The sequence below is a fragment of the Cupressus sempervirens genome, chromosome 5, assembly GCF_028749045.1.
Source record: "Cupressus sempervirens isolate cs-2001-9-10 chromosome 5, ASM2874904v1, whole genome shotgun sequence".
In the NCBI taxonomy this organism is placed as follows: domain Eukaryota; kingdom Viridiplantae; phylum Streptophyta; class Pinopsida; order Cupressales; family Cupressaceae; genus Cupressus; species Cupressus sempervirens.
In genome coordinates this window covers 675281812-675307367 of record NC_143122.1, presented here as the reverse complement: position 1 = coordinate 675307367, position 25556 = coordinate 675281812, and the positions used below count along the sequence as shown (strand labels likewise).

The window sequence follows — 25556 nt, the reverse complement described above, 5'->3', positions numbered from 1 at the left end:
AGGGTTAGTGTTAGGATAGTTTATTTTGTTAGTTAGTTTAATTTATTTAAATTGTAGGTTATTTTAGATTTAGCATGTTAGTTTTAAGTTAGTTTAAATTAATATTAAGTTTTTAATTGTAGTTTTGAGTTGTTCTAAATAGTATTAGTTGTTAGTATTAGTCAAATATCTCTCATCATTTCTCCACACTTAGTCAAATAGTTCATATCCTAACTCATTTATGCCTCCATGCTTTAATGGGCTGGTTACATATCGTAGCACATGTTTACAAGGAATATAATGACAGAGGCGACTTAAACACCTTACTTTGAAGTTACTCTTGAATATAGAAAGGCTTAAACATCACACACTAAACTTAATTCCTAGATCAAAAGTGTTAAATGGTCAAAATTGACCTTTTTTTTCCAAGCTTAATTCTTCTCTTAATATAATGTTTAAGAATGACTCTCAAACACTTACACATACCCGTCAACATTCACATTCATACTCAAACCTCAGCAAGGCTCTTATCCTGCGGTTGAAGGATGATAAAACAAGTCACTAATGAGATCACATCTACAGTCACACCGATCGCATGAGGGATCAATATTGTAAAACATTCATACTCAAACCTCAGCAAGGCTCTTATCCTGCGGTTGAAGGATGATAAAACAAGTCACTAATGAGATCACATCTACAGTCACACCGATCACATGAGGGATCAATATTGTAAAACAATCTGTCAAATAGTTTGCCTCCCCAATTATTTGGCCTGCGACTCTCCATTTAGAATAATGGCGCAAGGCACTCGTGTACATACTCCAAATTACATGTGATAATGCTACTTTCGGATTGCAATAGCACCAAATTCATCTTCAGTGTGAAGATCTTTTGAAGATTTTCCAACCGAGTCATTATATTTTTATCCACTGAAATCGATGCTCCTTGGTGATTAGGCTAATCCTGAAAATGAATTAGCTTTTACTCTTTGCGTCTCTATCTGCATTCACAAATTCGTTAATTTCTCTTTTCAATGATGGAACTATCTGTAACTTTCTTCATCGACCACAAGGACATTTCAGTAAGGAAGAAGCTGAATTTTGGACAGTTCCGACTCTTTGATCATTTTCCTTCTCCAAATTGATCTAGTGTGTATGCATCATTTCATGCAACTCGGCACCATTTTCTGTGCTTCCATCAGAGTGAAGGGAATATTCATGCATTCTGTACTTTGGCCTGAACATTCAAATAACTACATTATTGATGTTCATTAACCGTTGGATTCTTAACCTCTTATATTTGGGCGAAGACGCTAAGAATCATCTCCAATCTTAAGCTCTCGTTTTTGGACATAGAAGTTAAGAATCATTTCCAAAACACAAGCTTTGGGACTCATGCTAAATCCTTTTAGTTTTTGATGTTAAGGTTTGGGGTTTCTAACATGTGTTTTGAACTTCGTTTCTTAACTTCTTAAAGTTTTATAAATACTCATTTTAAGAGCTTCCATTAACTTGCCATAACTTTTAATCCAGATATCAGATTTCTAAAATTTGAAATGCTAAATATAGCTGAAGCTGAGCCCGAGACACTAAGATCATTAATCATTTGAACTCTCCATTTCCAGCGCCATTTTGAACTATTTTCAGCCAATTCTACCAATGATTTGATTTGACATGAAACTTTTGATTTAACTGTATTTAATTGGGAAAATACAGATGTGTCAGGGTTACCTGTGGTGGGAAACTAGCTTAGACTGAGGGAGAAGAAGCCTCGTCACACATTAATAAAGCTAGCTAAAAAATATGGTCCTATTTATTCCATTTGCACTGGAAATGATTCTTTGGTTGTTCTGAACTCATCATAGGCTACAAAAGAGGCAAGCAAGAATCAACATATTTTATTTCTTGTTTGGCAGAATTAATGGTAGATGGAATCCTATTTCACCTGCAAAATAATCATAAATCAAAGAGGGTTTTTTATAAATGCGGATCACTGGCTATTTTGATCTATGCAATAATATGGTTGTCCTTTTGGTAGTATAAGTGGAGAGATGACTAAAATGGTTTGTAGAGCATCCAGAACGCCATCCATCCACTCACTATATCTTGTCTCCAAGCGCTCAGAAGTCGGAAGCAAGCCCCCAAATTCTAAGAATGTTGAAGAATGTTCGAGATGAGAAGCTGGTTGGAATAAAGGTTTTAGTTTTGTTTTGTAGTTATGATGTTCAAAAATTATGTATTTTGAAATCAGGGGCTCTGCAACTTGGAGGGCACGCTACCACCAAAAGATGGTGGAGAACATTAATAATGCATGGAAAGTCTCCAGGTCTGCATCATTCCTCTGTTGCTGTTACAAAACCGATTGTCGCGACGTTGGAGGAACCAGCGTCAGGAGCAGTGAAGACTTTTTGGCAAGCGTTGAAGAACGACTTAGTTATTCTCGATGGAGCCAAGATCGACCAGAGGAAAGGAGAAGACAATGGAGGAAACCAATCGTCAAATTCAGTTAAGAAGCTACAGTCCTCTTCCCGTAGTCTCGTTCCTAATTTGCAAATGAAAAGTTGTATTAAAGAAGAGATCTTAAAATTACATAACACTTCTATTTTCCTGCCCGCCCAAGACCTTTACAATCTACCCTCAAGAGCCTTTCTGAATGAATGGTTTCACAATGTCTGGAGTAAGGAGCTTGGCTTCCACTTCTCCTTCCCACGAATGGTCCAAAAAGGTCTTTTCCTCGTTTCCTTTAACAACCTTGAATCCCTGAAGAAATTAGTCGATTTTTTTTTTTTTGGAGAATTGGACAATCCACCTTTAGGGTTATTCCTTGGTCGACATAAGAAATTATGGCCGAAGTTTTAGCACTCTCAACACCTAGATGGATCTCTGTAGGAAACTTTCCACCCTTCCTTTGGAACTTGATTCTTCAGGCACTAGAACCCCTTGGCAAGGTCATCAAGTTCGACCAATCATCCTCCATGATACCACATTCTGATGCTAGGATATTAATTGACATCGACCTAGGTAAAGAATTTCCCAGTGAAGTATTTTTTGATATCCAAATTCACATATACACTTGTCCTATCACCTTCTTGGGTGATATTAATGCTTGATTCCTTTGTAGTAAAGAAGGGCATTAGAGGAAGAGCTGCCTAATTCTAAAGAGTCACAGGAAAAACTCTAAATCTTCTTGGAATTCTGAATTGTGTAATAAACATAGGGGCCACTCTCTTCCTACGCTCGCATTTTAACCTGCTCCTCTTTCTAAGAATCTTTCTGCAAAACTTGACAAGCTTTGTACGAGGCATTCCAAACCCTTCCTATCAATCTTCCAACACACTTTATTAGTAACACTTTTGACATTGAGGTCCTTGTCCCTGATACATCTACACTAGGTTTTTCTAAAGATGGCCCAAACCATCAAACAATGAATGCACAAAAACTTATGCTCAAAAAGATAAAAAAGAGGTCATAACACAAATTTAGAAATAGTGGTACCTATTCCCCAGTTCTACCTCCTCAGAATGAAGTTGATGTTTTTCTTTTGGATAACATTCACCCACTCCCCTCTCTGAAGAAGGATATTAATAATAATAGCATGGAGGTTGATAAAGACTCTCAACCCTCCATGACAGTGCACAAGGGATCCTCCGCGAGTCCTAGGGAAATCAATAATTCAGAAACTATAAATGATAAAATTAACAACTTTGAAGTCCACGGTTGTTATCCTAGCTTCAACTGGTAATCCCCTTCCTATCCAAGATGCTATTCAAAACACTAGAAAACTAGCCTCCACCATTCATATTCCAAAGAGAGAAGAAGACCAATCAATTGACAAGTTAGAGAATAATTTGTGTGAAGAACATAGTCAAGAAGGAAGAGAAGAAGGTGATGCACTATATGTCTTTAGAGAAAAAAATAAATCCATAAAAATAATGAGAAGATCCATAGATGGTGGTAAAGGTGGTGGAGGATAAGTTTCTTGTAGGGTGAAGCTGATAAATCTGTATCCAGGAAAGGAGGTAGACATTCTAACTCTATTGCTACTTCCAAACTAGACAAGATACAAAAAATGTAAACTACACAACTTCTTTAAGAAAGTTGAACTAATGATTGATTCTGACACAAAATAATTCACCAATGAATGTTAAATGTATTACTTGGAATGTCAGAGGATTAGAATCCCTTGACAGGAAATATATTATCAAGAGGCTCCTCAGAGCTCACTCAGATGTTGATTTTCTCCTACTCCAAGAGATCAAAGCCTCAGGGTTCTAATTTGATGTTGCTTGTAAATGTATATGGAAGGATGGAAAATTATTCTTCACTCATCACCCTAAAGGAAGAGGAGGTTCTACCATCCTAGTCAGCCCAAGATGGTCCAATTGTGTATTAGACTGGGGGATTTCTCCTTGCAACAAAATGGTTTGAATATCAATTCTTTTCCATGGAAAAGAGACTATAATCAGTTGTATATATGCGCCAAAAGATTTAGACACTAGAGAAAACCTTTGGAACTGGTGTTGCCAATGTAAAAATATACTGTGGAAAGTGGCTAGAGATTTCAAAATGATGAAGAATCAATAGGACAAGGTGGGAGGACATAAGGTAGAATGGAAGAATGGAGAAAATGTATCATGGAACTAATTCTTCAATAAATTAAAAGTCTTTGATCCCCTAGCAGGTAATAAGGATGACCATAAGGGTATATGGTACACGTGGACCAAATTTTAAAAGAGAATAAAGAGAATATATTCAAGATTAGATAGATTCTACGTCAACAATGATACCTTCTCCTTCCATTTGAACTCTAATGATGATGCTACCAAGGTATACCCCTTCACCCTTTTTGACCATCACCTTGTCATTTCTTAGACTATACTTCTTATCCAAGGCCCTTAGGTGCCTTGCAAGAGAAAACTTGGCTTTTTCCTTAACACCTCTCTTCTAAAAAACAATGAGGTTAAAAATCTTGTACTCATCATTAGATGGTACAATACTCATAGTCAGACATAGAGATGATATTCAAAGATCTCAAGTTGGAAAATACTTTTTCAAACAGTGGGTAAGAAAAAGGCTAAATCTTATAAGAAAATTGAAAATGCTCTACATGAAGAACTTGTGGAGGCAGAAAACAAGCTACAACAAGAACCTCATGACTCAACATCACTAAACAAGCTAGTTATAGGTAGAGACTCCTTGATCAACTTTCATAATCAAAAAATTCAAGGAGCTAAAGTGAGAGCTAGAATGGAATGGGTGGAACATGGTGACAAGGGTTCCAAATATTTTTTCCAATTGTTAAAATATAAAGAAGCAAAAAAGAGGATAGAAATGATTGTAGAAGGAGTAGATACCATCTCAACCTAGGACAAAACCCTCCAAGAATTTGCTAAGTTTGATAAGGTACTATTCACTATAGAAGAGGAAGGGAACAACATGGAGGAGATAAGGGATAAAGTTAGTAGTCTGATACCAAAGAAAGTGCATGAAGAGGATAAAGAGAGATTGGAACAACCATTATTTAAGGATGAGATTGTTGAGGCAATTAGGCAGATGAGTAATGGTAAAACCCCTAGGCCAAATGGTATCCCAATAGATTTCTACAAGAAGCATGTTGAATGGACCTAAAAAGACATACTAGGAGTATATAACCAAGCTATACAAGAAGGGTCTTTGGGTCCAAGCATAAAAAAAATCCTATCAAGCTTATAACCAAAGAGGGAGATAAAACACTCATTCAAAAAAGGAGACATGTAGCCTTATTGAATGTATCACATAAGATATTAGCTAAGGTGCTAGCCAACAGAATTAAATAGGTACTACCTAAGATTGTTTCGCAAACTCAGACAAGATTTGTTAAAGGAAGGTACATTCTGAAAAACCTTATCGCATGTTGAGAAACTATTGAGTGGCTAAAAAAATTAGAGCATAATTCAGCCATGTTCATAATAGACTATGAAAAAGCATATGATAGAGTGGAATTTGGGTTTAATAAAATGGTGCTAAAGTGTTTGGATTTCTTGAAAATGTTTATCAATATGGTATTTGTTCATGTGAAGGATTCTTCAACAACTGTAGAAGTCAATGGTGCAAGGTATTCCAACTTTCCATATTTATTCAACAAGGTTTTGCATTAGCCCCCTACCTATTTTTTGCAGTTGTTGACTCTCTCCATTATATTCTAAGGGATTCCTCCCTCTCCTTGCCTATCAAAGGTATTCTATTCCCCAATGATGAAGTAGTTTCTAATGTTCAGCTTTCTAATGACATGTTCTTACTTACTGATCTTTCAGACACTAATGTCTATATCCTTTTCAATAAGTTAACCATTTTTTGTAGAGCCTCTAATAGCAAGATATCCATCAACAAGTCCATAATCTTGGGATGGCAAGACTCCCCAGCTAATTGGTACAACACATATGGATTCTCCTAGGGTGCACCTAATCAATTTTTTAGGTACTTGGGTAGACACTTCTTTGTATCCCCTAACCTTAACAATATGTGGAACTGGGTCAAAAGTAAGACTTAGAAGTAGTTGGGAAAGTGGAACAAAAATTACTTATCCCTTGCCCAAAGGGTGCAAATTTATCAGAAAGTTCTTGCAACTTATACTATCTACTACTCATCTTCTTTGTTATTTAATGTATCACACTTCAATTATGTTCAAAAAGTGATAAGGAGTTTCCTCTAGTCCGATGGAAAAGGCACTAAAAAAAGACATGTGGTAAAGTGGGAATATTGTGTTAGAAGGAAGAAGATATGTGGTTTAGGATCGAAAGATTTGAGATTGCAAGGATGTTCTCTTGCGGTTAAATGGATATACAAAGCTCTCTAGGGTAATGACCCCTAGAAGGTCCTCATAATAAACAACATCTACAATGGAGTCCCCCAACTAGGAAAATTATGGAAAAACCTTCACAGCCATGACCTCCTATCTAAAAAGTGGAAAGTAAAAGTGGAGTGCGAGGAGGGGGGGGGGGGGGGGGCGCAGAGGGGGTCTAATATATTCAAGGCAATCTAGAAAGGATGGGAACATACTAGGCATTAGATAGGTAGGAATAAACTACCTGACAGTACCTCCCATCCTTGTGGTGAAAAGTCCCCATGGTGGAATCTAGAAAGGAATGGAAAGCCATTAGCTCTGCTACAATGATGCTCAGCCAAGTACTCGAATAAATGCAGTATCTCCAAGTTCAATGACTTTGTAAAGGATGGTTCTCTGATCAAATGGGAAAACCTAAGGTCTGAACATGCCCTTCCCCCCTCTCATATTGGAACCTATAATATTATGAAAGATGCCTAGTTTCGGGCCGATCTCCCCTTCCAATTTGGAAATAATATCTATAGACTACCCAAATTAAGATGGTCAAATATTTCGTTGGTCATAGACACTCAAACCAAACTAGTATACAACCTACTATCAGACTCCTTGGATATTATCAACCACCTCAATGTTGTTTGGCATAGTAATCTTGATTAACCCAAATGGAATAAGTTGTTATATTATCTTTGTCATAGACCTATTGAACCAAAGATTACCTATTTCTTGTGGCAAGCCTTGTTACACACAATCCCAGTCAAAATGATAGATGTTAACCCCTTCATGTGCATGGCCTATCATCTACCTGGATCTATTAACCACATCCTGGCTAATTGTACCTTTTCCAAGGGAGTCTGGATGATCTTTGGTATTAAGTTAGATTATCACATATCTCTCTTGCATGTCATTACCACTCATATTCTAGATTTACCTAAGAAACTTAATGTTGTTTGGTTGATTTTCTCTTCTTTGTTAGTTTGGCAATTGTGGATAATGAGAAATGTGGATAGATTTAACAGTAAAGTTGGGCTTCTTACCGAGTCTCTGCAAAGACTCATTATCAAACAAATGTGCATGTAGGTCTCAATTATCTTCAAGGTCAAAGGAATGAACTATCAATAGAATACAGAGGATTGCACAAGAATTTTGAAAAGGGAGAGCATAACCTTTGATATCCTAGTAGAATAGTTTGACACGTGAGAAGGAGATCGCACGCTTTGAGAGATGCTTAATTAGATTAAGCTGAAAAGGAGGATTGGTAATGAAACAATGGGTCATGAGGCACTCCATGTTAATGAAGAAAAAGAGAGGGATGCATCTATGAGCACCCCCCTACACTTAGCACCATTACAAATCTACATAGAAGGTAATGCTAGGAGGAAAGAACCTAATACGATTGGTGACTTGCTAGACAATATGAACCCCAACAATAGGGCAGAGAAATCCTTGATCTTCCTTTATCATGCTTCAAAAATTAGGGCTAGAAGGAAGCCAACCATAACTATCACTCCTATCCTGATGCCTCTTGATATACCACCATATCCATTCTCAATAACCCCTTCAACATGTTACGCGGTCATAAAGTATTTCAATTTTTGAACCTGTTAATCCCATGGTTATGTGTGAAATATGTCCCATTTTAATCATTGGAATGGTCATTTTATCTTTAAGTTTTTGTGAGTTTCTAAATCTTCATATCTCCGGCTCATTCCTAGCTTCGCCCAGCACTTGAAATTTTCAAAATCTGACTTCTAAACCCCAAGTTATCACAGGTTAATGGAGTGACCCAAATTACGTGTTTTCAAGTTTATCATTAACCATTAACCTTTCAAACAGTTTAATGATAACTTTCAAATTGCGCATTTTGGAGTAGGCTAATTAACCTCTCCAAAAACACGTATTTCTTAACCTTTCAAACAGGGTAATGATAACTTTCAAATTGCACATTTTGGAGTAGGTTAATTAACCTCTCCAAAAACATGTACTCATTAACCTCTTTGAAACAATTATTAACCTCTCTATTTAGCTGATTAAGGTCAAGGACTAGAGGAACCATTGATGATTGTAAATAAAGAAATTTCCCACAGTACCCTTTTATGCTTAACAATAAAGATACTCCCTTCTTATAACTCTGTTCACCCATATAATCGAGCATGGTTTGATAATTAACATGGCAGACCTTTGGATGGTTTTCAGAATAGGACAAAATGTACCTCCCTACAATTCACAAGTATCCTCAAAGGTGGAATCATAGGGTCTTTTTCTTCATTCGTAGTAGTTTCCGTGTGTGCTTGTGGGATATGTTGGTGTTTGAGGAGGTGTCATTTGAATCTTGCGAAAGAAAGGAATTTTGTGCTAAAATGGAGGCTTTAGAGCAGGGTTTGAGAATCCATCAAAGGATAATCCAAAGTGGATTTTTATGGGATGATGTTCTCATGACTTGCCTAATAGACATGTATGCAAAATGTGGAAGAATACATGATGCTTGAGAAAATAAGTAATGCAAATGAGGTTTCCTGGACTACTACGATTACTAGATATGTGCAGAATGGTATTGTTGATAAAACTGTAAAGCTTTTCTAGGAAATGCCTGAATCTAATGTGGTCTCATGGACTACAATCATTGTAGGATATGCTCAGAGTGGACTTGTAGAAAAGACCGTGGATGTCTTTAACGAAATGCAATTGGCTGGCGTAAAGCCAACCTCGACAACTTATGCCAGCATCCTACCAACACTCTCTTCCAATCATTTCCATGAAACAACATGCCTTAGAATCTGGTGCTATTCAAAATTAGTGAAAGTCTTCGAGAAAAGAAGACCACTTCATGGAAACATTCACAAAAGGCATGGGTACTAGGTGATCCGAGTCTTTCTATCACATGAATTGCTCAGCAAAATGTCTCTTTTCTCAGTCGTTGCTTTTCTTCTTCTCTCAACCTATGACACTCAATGACTTGGCCATTTAGAAATAAAGAAGTCTCAGGTGCCAATGAATCAAAATATTTAAAATTCAAAGGGATTGTGAGCTAAGAACTCGGCATGAATGAAGCTCACACTCATCAAATCCGCGCTTCATATAAACGTATTTTCTTCCACTGTCAAAAGTGTAGAGATGACAGGGTGGAGATTAGTTAGTGAAGAAGTGTGCAATGTGTTTGACATTATGTCCAAGCTGATTCAATGGTGTCAGTGTAAAGAAGGTGAACAAGGATCGATAACCACTTTGAAGAATTGGTCATCGGGGCTCACAGCTAGGATGGTCTTTATCTCTATGCGATACACAATATCAAATGCCTAGTATCATTGATTAATTTTTGATGGAAAAGCCTGCCAACTGTTTGACAGAATTCCCAACCTTCAAGATGTGAATGGTAAGGCATGAAAGCCATGTGATCAAGTTTTTCATCCCTCATCGGGCCATGACAAACCACGTGAACTATTTGGACGAAGATCTCTATTCTTAGCCATGGCTTTGCTCCACCTCTCAACCCATTCAAAAACATAGACAAGGCATGAAAGCTGATCAAGGAATACATTTGATATGATAAAGCTTGGAATGTTTCAAATGCATAGCATGCCATGGTGAAGAAATGGTCTTATGTGGAATCACAATCATTTGCTGCACCCCCCTTTGCAGTGTTGTTTCAAATCTTGATCGTCTCCATGTTAGGTTTATTACATTAATCAGGCTAGTTTTTGTGTTTAGATTAGATGAATAAAATTAGTTTAGTATATAGTTGTTGTGAAGTTATTCTCATAAGAAATTGTTGTAAGGGAAAATAAAACTATATGAAGATGCTTAGACATCAATGTAATTGATTTAGTATTATTCAGTATTATTCATATCATTCTAGTATGATATTCAGTATGGTTTCCGCATCAATTCAGTTTGTATCTGAATGATGATCTGAATCAATAGTTTCAACATTTTATATTTTTTCTCTTTCATTTTTATATTCTTAGTTTCACATTCTTTGGGCCTATTATAGTGATATCACAGCAGGTTAATCAATGGGTAGAAGAGTGCTTTTAATAGATTTTGGATGACTAGACCCTATTTTTTATGAATAAAACAGGAGGCTGGAGGCAATGGAGGTTGGAGGATTTTTATCATCTCAAGCTAGCTTCTCACGTAGAGATGATTACTACATGAGGAGCCACTATTTGTGTCCCTGTAAAGTTGGGGCTTGGCCAATTCCTCCCTGATGATAAGAGGGGAATTGATAGATTTGTGTCCCTGAAGAAAAGAGGGGGCTTGGCTATGTGATTGTCCTTCTATTGAGTGAGGGGGGGGTGCAGGATTTCAAGAATGGCATTTGACACACTCGGAGGAAATGTTGAGTTTCGGAGGAAAGACATCCAAACATATTAGTGGTGATTGTTTCTACGGCACTTGAGGAGGCGTTCGACACACTCGGAGGAGATGTGGACTTTCAGAGCAAAGGCATCTCATGTGCAGCACCAAAGGAGGCATTAGGCACACTCCATGGATATGTGAAATTGTGGAGGAACTATGTCTCATTGTGTAAAAGAGGTAGAAACAATGTTTTATGAGGCCAACTTCAGGATTTGCAATCTAAAGTTGGGATATGAGGGCAACATCAGGATTAAGACTTGCAATCTGAAGTTGCAAACTATTTTCAAAGATTGGTGAAAGAGCTCAACTTTAGGATTAGGATTTGGAATCTAAAGTTGGAGACTGGTGAAGGAGCTCAACTTCAGGATTAGGATTTGTAATCTAAAGTTGGAGACTACTTTCAAAATTTGGTGAAGGAGCTTCATCAAGGTTTATAATATTGGTGAAGGTTTTTCAATTTTATTGGATTAATGTAATAAGGGGGGGAATGTTGGACTTATTACATTAATTAGGTTAGCGAGAATAATTGTTGAATTAATGTAATAAGGGGGGAATGTTAGGTTTATTACATTAATTAGGCTAGTTTTTGTGTTTAGATTAGATGAATCAAATTAGTTTAGTATATAGTTGCTGGGAAGTTATTCCCATAAGGAGTTGTTGTAAGGGAAAATCAAACTATATGAAGATGCTCAGACATAATGTAATTTATTTAGTATTACTCAATATTATTCATATCATTCCAGTATGATATTCAGTATGGTTTTAGCATCAATTCAGTTTGTATCTGAATGATGATCTGAATCAATAGTTTCAACATTTTATATTTTTTCTCTTTTAATTTATATTACAATAATAACTCTAAAAAAAGCCTAATTAATGTAATAAACCTAATTATTGGCATGCTAAAGTCTATTTTTGTTGCTGGTGTTATTGGCATTGCACTTTTCACAGATGTAGTATGTTAGAGGGTAACAACAAAGAGACAGGCAGCTAGAATGCAACATACATATTTAAGTTCCTTGTCATACCAAGACATATCCTTCTCTGATACACAAATGTTGAGGTCGAGAAGACTAATGTTGGGATTGCTCACAAACTTAGCACCATTAGAAATCCACAATATATTTGTGTTCTTAAGTAAAGAGAGCTGATAGAACAAGGCACTCATTCATATTTGATAAAGAGGAGAGATGGTGCACATACTTAGATGGCCAAGAAACAAGAATTACAAGAAGATGAAACAAAGGATTCTGATAGTGATAGTGAGGATATTGTTGAGGATGTTCCAACTAATATGTTTGACAGATATAGTCACAAATCTGAGACTTGATGAGCATATAGTCACTATTCGATGGACATAACTAATGTCCAATTTTTAGGTCATATAGGTTAATTTTGTAGAGGTTAATTAACCTCACCTAAATCACGTATTTGGGAAGTAGTTATTAACCATGAATAGGTAGTTATTAACCTCTATGTCTATATAAGGACTCTATTTGGCTTTGTAAAAGGGGGGGCGGGGGACTTTTTGGTTTTAAAAATAAGGGAACACTATGCTGAAATTTTGATTGAGAAATAAATTTTGGAAAGTATGTACACTTTTTATCTCTGAAATTGAAAAATCTCTATTGTCTTCTTGGTGCAAGGATACGAAATGAGATGTGCTTTGGTTTTCTGATTCTAAAATCAAAATTTTTATACGTTGTAGTACACATTCTCATGGTACTATGCGAGTGTTTATGAATGACAATGAATGTGCTTGGTAATACTGGTCGTTTTCAAGCATAGTCCTTGATCACCTTTGTTATCAATCTTGTTTACCGAAGAACGTTGTGAGGACGTGTGGTGCATTCGTCCCGAATAGCTTTCTCTTAATTTTTGAAGCTTTAGATTCTTTATTTGAAAACCCTTTAAAAATCATATCATACGAGGGAGCTGCCCCTCTAAACGCAGAGGAAGGCTGCATACCAAGGGCCTATCCAACTGCTGTGAATAGTTTGCCACACACTCCGTTGGGCAAATTCTATTGTGACAAATCTGTTTACCAACACAACATCATCAAAGTAGGGAACATGTGCTTCAAATGGGCTAAAGGATTTTTTTAGCTTGGACTACCTAGGTTGAAGAATGATTGGGTCTAGTTCCTGAAGAACTAATTACCTTATATTAATTTTCATTGTAGACCAGATGTTATGTGGGAATAGATCTTTAATTGTCTACTACTCCTTACTTTGTGACTTTTATTTTGGTGAACTCTTCCATCTGATGTTACTCCTTTTTTATTCGGTTATGCTTAATTTTTATTTTTTTTAAATGTAATTTTAATCTTGAAATCTTGAAAAATCTTAGCTCAATCTAATGAAAGTTCAGAAAAATGGTATATATTTTTACTAAAAAGAAATGTTTAAATCTGATTTAATGTAGAAAATCGAAAAAATTAATATTTTTGTTTTGATTGGTTCATTGACCATTCAAAATTGAAACTTAGCACTAACGACACATTCATAATCCCATCCCATTCTTTTGACTCCACTACTTTTATTTACAAACATAATAAGTGTTAATTTGATTAGACAACTATACGCTTATATTCATCTTATTCAGTGAATAGTCTAATGCATCTAAGTCAAGTTAGTTTTGACTAACTACACCCTCTGTGAAATCTGAGTAAACTATAGAAGGATAAACCTTCATCATTCCAACTGGATGTGTTAATGGAAGACACCCACAAACTGTTTTAAGAGCCAATTTCAATATGTCTGCAGTACGACTTGGAATAAAATTAATACAAACGACTGTTCAAAGTTGGACCGTGATTGAACTGTATTTACCCGAACGTAGTAATTTGAATAGGGCTTGACAAATCCGACTTTTCAACGTCTTTGACTTTCTGATTCCTATATTAAAAATAGTTCCATCAAGTATTCAACTTTGAAACGGCATTTAGCTATAAAACTCTAAAAGAAACAAGCTTCTATAAACGTTTCGCACTTCAAATTCTAAGGCTCTGGCCTTTCCCCATAAGGGATAGTTAAAAATTATAATAGTTGTATCCAAGTGCTAAATAAATGATCAATAATTAAATGTTATATGTCAATTGTCTGTACATAGAATTATAATACATTCTCACGTTCACATTTATTTGTTTGGTCAGTAAGGGGCCGCCACCTGGTACTTGTGTCCCCTTAGGGCAAGTTCAGGGAAAGCTACAAATTTTATATCACTCGGATTTGAACAAAGGTTAAAATGAGAACAATCTTATGCGAAGAAAACATGAACTGCCTGAGTGCAAGTTTCAATGATGTTGAGAGTGAAACAAGTCTGTCTAAGATGGCAAGTGAATACACGAGGAGGATTCTCCTTACTTTGCTGGGTGGGAGGAGTATCGAAAGAATCCATATGATGAAAAGCTCAATCCTCATGGGGTTATCCAGATGGGCCTAGCTGAGAATACGGTATTGCAAAACTGTCCCAAAACATGTTTTTGTTAAAATAATTTCATTTAATTTAATTTTTTCATTTTTTTGGGGGGTGGAAACTCAAATGTGTTCTCCTTCGAAGGATGTTAAATTTTATGGATTCGTAGTGGAATTTTTTTAATGTATAATAATTTTTGGGCTCCATTTATTATAAAGATAAAATATAGATGTTTAAATTCATATTCTATGATTCATGGCTAAGATAAGAATAAATATATTTGAATAGTATTTTAGGATTCATCATCTAGATCCACATTTGGGCTTTTGTATACAGTCGGAGAATATTTCAACATTAGCTTAGAAAGTTAAATTTGACAGAATATAAAGTGAGTTTGAACTTTTCTTGATGGTTTAAGATATTACTTATTTGTAGCTGATCAGGAAGACAAAATTATGCTCAAAAAGAAGAAACTAAACGACGTATTTGGAATAATTGTCTGAATTTTACTGCCCAAATTTGCAGCTCTCATTTGATCTGATGGAGAAGTGGTTGATAAAGTACTCAGAGGTGACAATTACTTCTGAGCACAATTTGGATTCATTCAAGGACTTGGCCATCAATGGGGATTATCATGGATTATCAGATTACAGAAAGGTAACAATCATCCTATATTGTTCTTGGTTTGAAGTTGTAGATTTTACAATAAAATTATGAAGATATAACTTTTATTGCAGCACATCTAAAAAGATTATGAAGAGCTGAATATAAAGAATTTAAGCCAGAAGCAAAAAAAAATATATAAGTTTTATTTACTAAAAAATAAAATAAAATTCTAAATATATATGCATATTTTAGCACATTCGTTATTTAAATAAAAACTTAAAAATTAACTAAAATCATTGTCAAAAAAATCTCCGTTTTTTCACCAGCATCAATTATCGAAAGAAGTTTTAATAGATTTGATTAGAATGTAAATAATGGTAGATTGAAACAGTGTTAGGAGGCTAGTAGACACGTAGAATCATCCTCATAATATAAAAATATTTAAAAATTCATTATTTTGCAGACAAACATTTTGTGTGACACCAAAGATTGGAAATGAAGACAAATAATTCTTTTTATTTTAAAAACCAAACTTTACTTCAGCACATTTATTTTTAATGAGTTCTTATTAATTATGATTACAGGGTGTGACATATATCATGGAGGCATTGAGAGGAAATAGAGTAAAATTCGATCCTGATAGAATAGTAAATACAGCTGGGGCAAGTGCAGCCAACGAGGTGTTAATGTTCTGCCTTGCTGATCCAGGAGATGTCTTTCTAGTTCCCTCTCCTTATGACCCTGCGTAAGTTTCATCTCACAGAAATGATGTCTTATATATATATATATATATATATATATATATATATATATATATATATATATATATATATATATATATATATATATATATATATATATATTTGTATGTATGTATATATATAAAAGTTTTGGTAGGTATATATTTAGATAAATTAGTTTTATATACATTAGTTTTCTATATATAGGGTTTTAATTCACTAGTTTATTTATTATGGTAGGTATATTTGTTTTTTATTTATTTATTAGATTTGAAGTATTTTGGTTTAGTTCTCTTTTCAATTATTTTCTTTTCTGTAGCATTCTCTCATCTGAAGATAGATCAGAGAGTGTAATGCCAAACCTTAATTCTAATGAAATTTACATAGTCAATCTAGAAATCAAATCATACATTTTAAAAGAATTATAGAAATGTTGATGTGTTTCAACCTTATGATAGTTATAACAATTAGAATAATGATGGATATATTGCAAACAGTTCTTATCTAAAGTTTCCTTTTTACTGTAGTTTTGATAGAGATCTGAGTTGGTGTGCAGGAGTAGAGATTGAGCCAATTCATTGTCACAGCTCAAACAACTTTCAAATAACCAAATCTGAAGTGGAATCAGCTTTCAGGAGAGCTGAAGTTCTTAATAAGAAGGTGAAAGGAATGCTGATAACAAATCCATGCAACCCATTGGGCACAACATCAAGTTCTGAGACATTGAAGATGCTGCTGGCTTTTGCAGATAAAAAGAAAATACATCTTGTTTGTGATGAGAATTATGCAGGCTCTATCTTCAACTATCCAGAGTTTCACAGCATTGCAAATATTGTTGCAAAGGAAAATTACAGCCCAGATAATGTGCACATTGTGTACAGTTTATCAAAGGAAATGGGTCTTCCAGGCTTCAGAGCTGGGGCAATTTATTCCTATAATGACACAATTGTCACAATAGCTAGAAGAATGTCCAGCTTCACCATGATTTCAACTCAGACTCAGCATTTATTGTCCACTATGCTTTCTGATCAAGAATTTGTTAGTTATTACATGGCTGAGAATAAGAAGAGGTTACAAGAAAGGCATGGATTGATTGTTTTAGGGTTGAGGCGAGGTGGAATGAAAATCTTAGAAGGGAATGCAGGGCTTTTCTGTTGGGTAAACATGAGTCATCTACTTCCATCAAATGATAGAGAGGGGGAGATAGAATTATGGAAGCGTTTTTTGTACGAGGCAAAACTGAATATTTCTCCTGGGTCTTGTTTCGAGTGCATGGAGCCTGGCTGGTTTAGAGTCTGCTTTGCAGAAATGAATACGTCAACCATGGAAGTTGCATTGGAGAGACTTCAAAAATTTGCCGAGAAATACATTAAATCCACATATTGACCTTTGGTAATTCTATTGTCTAAATAAAGGGGATTCCAATGTTGCAATAAAATGCTCCTCCTAAGCCTATTCTTCCACAAAATACAAAGCCACCCATTATTCTTCTCTTCCTCTTGACAATTTCTGAGATTCTATATATATAGATATATCTATGAGAGTTAATGTTCTAACTGTACTCACTAATAATTGTTGAACATGTCGCAAGCCTGCTAATTTGCTGGCAACAGAAGTTTAGTTTAGGATTGAGTCAAAGGGTTTTAGTTTGAGTCAAGTTCTTATTGTAGATTTGTTGAGTTAGTTGTCATAAGTTTCAGTTAGTGTCAAGTTTGTGTGTGTGTTGTCAATCATGAAGTAGTTTGTTGTCAATCTAAGTATCATTTATGAATGTTGTTGAGTCAAGCTATTGTATAAATTGGCATCTATTATTCCATAAAAAAACAAGTTAGAAGTTCCATCTCTCTATTTAAAATCTTTTGTTCTATTTTTCCAATAATATCGTCTATAACATCTTAACATAAGTCAAAACAAATATCATACATCATAACTAATTGAAAATTCTCTCTCTTAACTACTATCCTATTGATTCAAAATAGCAAATTTAATCTCAGTCATGCCATGCAAGTCACATCAATGGCAATGCTCTCTCCAATTGTAATCAAATTTTTTAAATATATGTATTAGTCAATTCAACTAAAAAGTAGGCTAGCGAGATAATAATTTAAATTTATTTTATGTATTTAAGAGTATATTTTTTCTTATTTATTTATTATATCTAAAGACTTAAAAGTTGTATGTGGTTTTATTTTAAAGATATTAAATATTTATATAAATATGTAGATTATAAAAAAAATTGTTATCATACTTTTAATTTCTAATTTCTTTATATTTTTAAAATTCTTTTATGGTGGATAAAACTCTTATCTGATTTAGAGAATTGTCAAATGATAATTATAAATTGTGGAAATCTAATTTCTATAATATTCAAAATACATTAATTTGAAGGAAATTTCAATCAAGTTAAAATGTTTAGGAGATATAATTCAAGTAGAAAATTAAGAATTAATACATAAAAACACAAATCAATAAGCACACCTGAAATCTAAAAAAATAGATTTAAATTAAATCTCTGATCATCTACGTCTTATCCTATATCTAATTTCTTTATTCTAAAAATTGACAAAAAGAATATATGAATCTGCAATCTGTTTGCTAATCCAATATCTGAAACCTTATTATAAAATTATTAAAAAAACAAAAATACAAAACAAAACGAAACAACAAACAAGAACAAAAACAAAAACAAGCCAAGCCAAACCAAACCAAAAAAACCTTTGAATGGATGAATTATTACTTTATCTCTAAAGAATATGAGATCTTGCTTATAGAGTAAGTTTAATGTTTGAATCCATTGATCTTTCAACTACTCGAATCTCACCGACTGCAAGTCACACGTAAAACTTTAAAAGCGTGTCATTGAAGAATAAAGCAGGAAAAAGCAACCAGCTGGCACTGTTATTTATCTTGTCAAATTCCATTTAGATTATTAACAATCTCCGCGAAAATTTTGATGTATGCCATAGTGCATTCCACGTTAATATTGTTTGACTTCTTTTAATAAATTTCTTAACGGAACAGGTAAGGCCATGCCTATTTGCATATTTGACATGATTTGTTTCGGATATTAATTAATTAATATATGGTCGGAAAGGATATTTGACATTATTTGTTTTAGATTTTAATTAATTAATATATGGTCAGAAAGTCATTAGAGTGTTTATGAATTATATAATTTAATAATGTAAAATTTAATACAAATCATTAGATTAATACAAATCATGTATTAGCAAGAATCTAAGAATGGAATGTCTATGATAAAGGAGCTATTAGTGTAGGAATACAAAAATGAGTGGAATAGGGATATGTAAATTCTTAAAATTTTGAATTCTCTATTTGGGTGCACCAAATCGGAATTGTTAATAGGAATAAATATTCCAATTTTGGCCAAAATGAGCATTTGCAATTCCACCTAAATATAATTATAAATATAAAATATAAATTTTTGGGTCCACAAATTCTCCATCTCCATCAAATTTTGACGAAACAAGAATAGGATTATGTATTCTTATTTTCTAGTCTAGAATGTTGGAATATCAAATGTTGTAGTTGTTTGCCCCTAGAGCCAAATGCCCACCTACCACCTCTGACAACTTGCACAACAAAAAGAAATTTGAATGCGGTAGGTGAGTTTCAAATTTGGAAAAGAGGGGGAAACATTTTTTGGAAATGAGACAAAAGGAATGTATTGATTCATTCATTCAGTGAAGCAGATTAAAGAGAGCAGATCAGAGCAAAAGAGTTGCATAGCAGAGCTATGGAAGAAGTTGATCAGCAGATCAAGTCAGGTTCAAAAGACAGAAGGAATTGTTGTCGTCTCTACAGTTGCACGTATTTCTTCTTGTTATTCCGTAAGTTTGTTTGTTGGATTTTTCCCGTGAAGCAGTGATTGCTCTAGGCATTATTGTATGGAGCCATTAGAGTTGCAAGTTAAAAGTTAAAAGTTAAAAGTTTTTAGAGTTATATTAGGTTTTTCTAGTTGAAGTTGAATGCTACCAGATTTTGTAATATTTTTAAATCAAAGTTGAATAGAAGGCAAGAAAGCATACTTGAATTCATTGTTCTCCCTTATTCATTGCATTCGAGAAGTTTATTGTTGAATACTTCAAGCTTTTCCTTCTTGGTTTTAATGGTGGAAAAGTTCAAGTTATAAGCCTGCTCACTCGGCTTAGTCAAGGTTGAGTTTGATCTCTGTTGTTATTGTTGAGCACACTTGGCATCCATTTGTGTCAAGTTTCCTTTTGAGTGCCAAGATTACTTGGCTTCCTCTTGTGCTGAGCTCACTTGACACCTACTACCTGTCACTCGACATCCATTGTTGTCGAGCAAAAATTGCCACTCGACACCTTCACGTGCCGAGCAAAACTGGAACTCAACAATAGTTGTTGCCGAGTGAATATTTAGGGTTGTGATTAATATTTTTCCACATGGTATTAGAGCTTTGAGGCCCCACATCCACAGTGAGTTAGGGCAACTTTTTCTGGGATATTTGACATGGCAAGAGACGTAGGAAAGATATGGCAGCAGCCACCACGCTTCAATGGACAAAATTATGATACATGGGCAAAGAAGATGAAGAAAATAATGGTTGCAAATGATTTAGGGAAATCTGTGATTAATGGGTTCAATGGTGTGACAGACCCAACTTAGTATGCTACTTTCACAAATGCAGAAAAGACTCAGATGAAAGAGTCAAGGAGAAAGGATGCTAAGGCATTAAGTTTGATTAAGGTAGCAATGACAGAGATAGTTTTTCCCAAAATTGCATCAGTAAATTATGCAAAGGAAGCATGGGGTATCCTTGAGATGAACTTCAAGGGGACTGATAAAGTTTGTATAATAAAGCTACAAAATATAAGGAGGGAGTTTGAGAACCTTTAGATGAAGGAAAATGAATCAGTTGCAAATTTTAGTTCAAGGACCTCCAATGTGATTAACCAACTGAAGTCAAATGGAGAAGACTATCGAGAGTAGAGGATAGTGGAAAAGATATTAAGGAGTTTATTTCATAAATATGACAATTTGGTCTTGACAATAGAAGAGGTAAAAGACCTCACTATTTTGACAATGGATGAGTTGATGGGTATTCTTCAAACCCATGAGGATAGGATCAACAGATCTACATCTTCTTCTTCCCAAGAGTAAGCATTCAAGGCTCAGTCAAATCCAAGAGGAAGGGGGAGAGGAAGAAATGACTTAGGTAGAAACTCCAAAGGCAGAGGTTGAGGTAATGGAGGACAAAGAAATGCTGTAGCAGAAAGCTTAGGAAGTGCAGAGGGAGCAAGCACTTCTCAAAACACTTCAAGAGGAGATAAGAAAAATTACAACTCAAATAGGAGTAATGTAGAATGCTACTACTATCATAAATATGGGAATTATGCAAGTGAATGCTAGAAGAAGCAAAATGATCAGTCATGACAAGCAAATGTGGTTGATGTGAATATGGGAAGTGGAAATAATGCCACTGCCTTCATCATATGTAATGTTGGTGAATAAGGAAGCCATGAAGTTTGGTACCTCGACAGTGGATGTAGCAACGACATGAGTGGTAATGAAACTTCGTTTTCATTTAGTCACAAGAGTTTCAAAATTTTCATTAAAATGGGTAACAATGGAACCCTACCAATAGTGGGCAAAGAATCTATTATGGTCCACACCAAGCAAGGTGAGAAGAAGAAAATACAAATTGTGTATTTTGCCCCGGGTATGAAGCACAATTTGATGAGCATTGGTCTGCTCATTCAAAATGAATACAAAGTGCTGATGGAGAATGATAGGTGTGTCATTCATAAAATGGATGGAAGCAAGAACTTACTTGCAGCAATTCAAATGAAAAAGAATAGATTTTTTCCCTTGAGGATAGAGACATGTTTCTCATCTCAAGTTAGTGTTGCACCTCCCACACAATCAGCTCTAAGGAGTGTGATTGAAGAAACTTCATTACTATGGCACCTTAGGTATGGTCATCTTGACTATGATGGTTTAAATTTGTTAACAAATAAAAGAATGGTACACGGTTTTCCATGAATAGGAAATTCATGTGACAAGTGTGAGACTTGTATTTTGGGTAAGCAACATAGGGTTCCCTTTAATTCTAAAATTTTTAGGAGGGCTAGATATCCATTCGAGTTAGTGCATACTAACCTAGTCAGTCCTATGCAAGTTACTTCCATTGGGAGGAGTACTTATTTCATGACATTTATTCATGATTTTAGTCATAGGACATGGGTTTATTTTTTGAAATTTAAATCTGAAGCATTTGATAATTTTCTTGAGTTCAAAGCCCAGGCTGAAAGAGAATGTGGACACTATATTAAGGTTCTAAGATCAGGAGGGAAGTATACCTCCAATTCTTTTGTAATTTTTTGCAGGAAATATGGCATAAAGAAATATCTCACAACTAGCTATACACCACAACAAAATGGAGTGGCTAAAAGAAAGAATAGGACCATTGTTGAAATGGAAAGCAACATGATGAAAGAGAATGGTCTTCCAACTGAATTTTGGAGTGAGGCTATGACAATAATAGTTTACCTAATTAATAGGTGTCCTACAAAGAAAATCTTTGATAGAATTCCAATGGAAGCATGGTCACAAGGAAGATGGAGAGTTGAACACCTAATGGTGTTTGGATGTGTTGCATATGCACATGTGCCTAAAGAGAAAAGGAAGAAATTGGATGACAAAGGTGTGAAGTGTATCTTCACAGGGTACAACTTAGAATCAAAAGCATATAGATTGTATGACACATTGAACAACAAAATGATTCTCTTAAGAGATGTGAATTTTTCCTATGAAGTAGTGATTGCTCTAGGCATTATTGTATGTAGCCATTAGAGCTGCAAGTTTAAAGTTTGAAGTTTGAAGTTTTTAGAGTTATATTAAGTTTTCCTGGTTGAAGCCGAATGCTCCCAGATTTTGTAATTTTTTAAATCAAAGCTAAATAGAAGGCAAGCAAGCATACTTGAATTCATTGTTCTCCCTTATTCATTGCATTTGAGAAGTTTATTGTTGAATACTTCAAGCTTTTCCTTCCTAGTTTTAATGGTGGAAAAATTCATGTTATAAACCTTCTCACTCAGCTTAATCAAGATTGAGTTTGATCTCTATTGTTATTGCCAAGCACACTCAACATCCATTTGTGTCAAGTTGCCTTTTGGGTGCTAAGCTTACTCAGCTTCCTCTTGTGCCGAGATCGCTCGACACCTACTGCCTATCGCTCAGTATCCATTGGTGTTGAGAAAAAATTGCAACTCGACACCTTCACATGCCGAGAAAAATTGGCACTCGACAATAGTTGTTGTTGAGTGAATATTTATAGTTGTGATTAATATTTTTCCACAATAACATTTCTAGAATACTTATTCCTATTATTCCCCAAACAGACCCTAAATGGACAATCAACCATTTGAACTTTACCCTAATGAACAATCAATGAGACTCACATCAATATAGTGATAGCATATTGAAAATTGAGCAATTGGTAGTACCAATATTGATAACAAGTAAACTTTACAATAGATATGGAGCAGAGTAGTAATTACTGGATGATTAATATAACTTGAACATACTCTCGGAAGAAGAAATGGTACATCTTCCCATGAAAACAAATTATACCGACAAGATAATATGTAATGGATAATCTATAGAGGTCACAATGATCAAATGGCATCAGATTAACTCACCATTTTCAAAGGAACAAATGATATGTTGTCTCATTGAGAAGGAATGAAATCACATATGCAAAGCATGGGTGAATCATTCATATAATTGAGCAAAGTTAAAATGATAGTTTGTCTCTATTTGTTTACATAGCACTAAATGCCCTAGAAAGAGTGTTTAACCTATACAAAACATATCATTTCCCTTTTTCATTTGAGGAATTGGGGGAGGAATATGTTAGGCTTGACACTACCAAAAAAGGGTGGAAACTAGCTATCTATAAGAAGAAATTATGAGAAAAGCATGATCCTTTTATAGAAGAGGATGGTCCACCTTTCAATTTTGAGTTGTTCAAACCCCATTTTCAATATAATTATTAATATTTTGGATAAGTTGGGGATATTAAGGTGCCTAGTTTCATGTCAATACGCCCAAAGGTGTTGGCAAGAAACATCTAAATATTTTTTCCTAGACCATTTGATTATGCTCAGTATGTGTTGAAAGAATGCATGCATGCATAGTTTCTTTTCAATAGGACAGTGAACACACACGATTCAAGTATTATTTAGTATTGATTCATGTGGTTCTTTTCTATGGATATACTAGAGAGATGTGGTTAGATTAATTGAGTTTCTCGAGTAAGGGAATAAATGGAGAAGATCAACCGATTATGTTGTGAACATCTTTTTGGGATTTAAGGTATGACAATTCTAATTTTGTTAAGTCTGAACAATGTTTTATAAGAATAATCTACCAGATGTACAACTGCACCTGTGACCAATCGATATCCATGGAGATCAAATTTTTTTTGAGGGCTAAAGTTTTGATGATAGAGGATTAGTCCAACACAAGTAGGGTGATTCATATGTACATACTAATTTTACTTGCATCAGAGTTAGTGGTTTTGCAGAGAGCCTATATAAATTACCTCATATGGTATTTGATATACTTGTATCTCTTGAGATTGCAAGATAATTTAATCCTTCAAATCAATTACATTTGGTAAGCTACACAAATAGACTTTCTTGCCTAGATTTTTGAGTTTGTAGAGACTTTACAATTGTCTCTAAAAAAGCTTTTGAGGTAGCCAAAAGTAAGATACTAAAAGAATTCAATTTAAAATAGCACTTTCCTTCAGAAAGGGTATGAGCTTAGAGTCTATATCTACTCTTGCAAAAGGAGAGAAAAGTTTGAAGATTGTCTCCATGTGTCAGTGACAACAAAAGATATATTCTAGAATATGGAGGAGGTAAAGGCCATTGAGGTTACTAATAATTAGAACAAGGAGTTAGACTAGGGAGATGCAACAAATCAATGAATCAAAAGCTTTAGAACTAGACAAGAACTAGATGAGGAGTCTCATGAGAATGTATTTCCTCAAGGAACAAAATGTTACAATAAGGTTGCATATTGGGAGTTTTAGGATATTTTAGACTGATTTGTTTAGGTAATTGTTAAATTATAAATTTGATTAGGATTAAATAGGTTGTAAGTGTTAGATTTATTACATTAATCAAGTTAGTGTCTCAGTTTAGTTTAAATAAATAAATTAGTTAAATGTATAGTTGCTGGAAGTTATTTTCATATGTAGTTTGTCCAAGGAAAAATAATGCTATATAAAGATGTTCAAACATCAATGCATATAATATTCAATATCAATTTAGTATCAAGTATGTGTGTATCTCAATGTATCAGAGCAGGTTGATCAATGGGGAGAAGAGTGTAAATGGATTTTGGATAATGAGAACCCTAACTTCTGTGGATTTATTGAAGATAGGTTTGAGATTTATTGTAAAAATATTATAATGTTATATTATCATGAATATGTTATGATTATTTTTCTTTATTAGGAATAAAACAAGGATCAATTGCAGATTACATGCATTACTCAATTTTTCAATTACATTATTTTTTCTACACTATTATTTTCTAAACAATGGATAAATTAACTACAATTCCCAAATTTGAAGGGCC

General features: G+C 34.5%; 1 pseudogene; it reads left to right on the top strand.

The window, feature by feature from the left end:
• The first annotated feature begins 14403 nt into the window (after window positions 1–14403).
• LOC149557750 (1-aminocyclopropane-1-carboxylate synthase 3-like) lies at window positions 14404–17306 on the top strand (annotated as a pseudogene).
• The last annotated feature ends 8250 nt before the right edge of the window (window positions 17307–25556 follow it).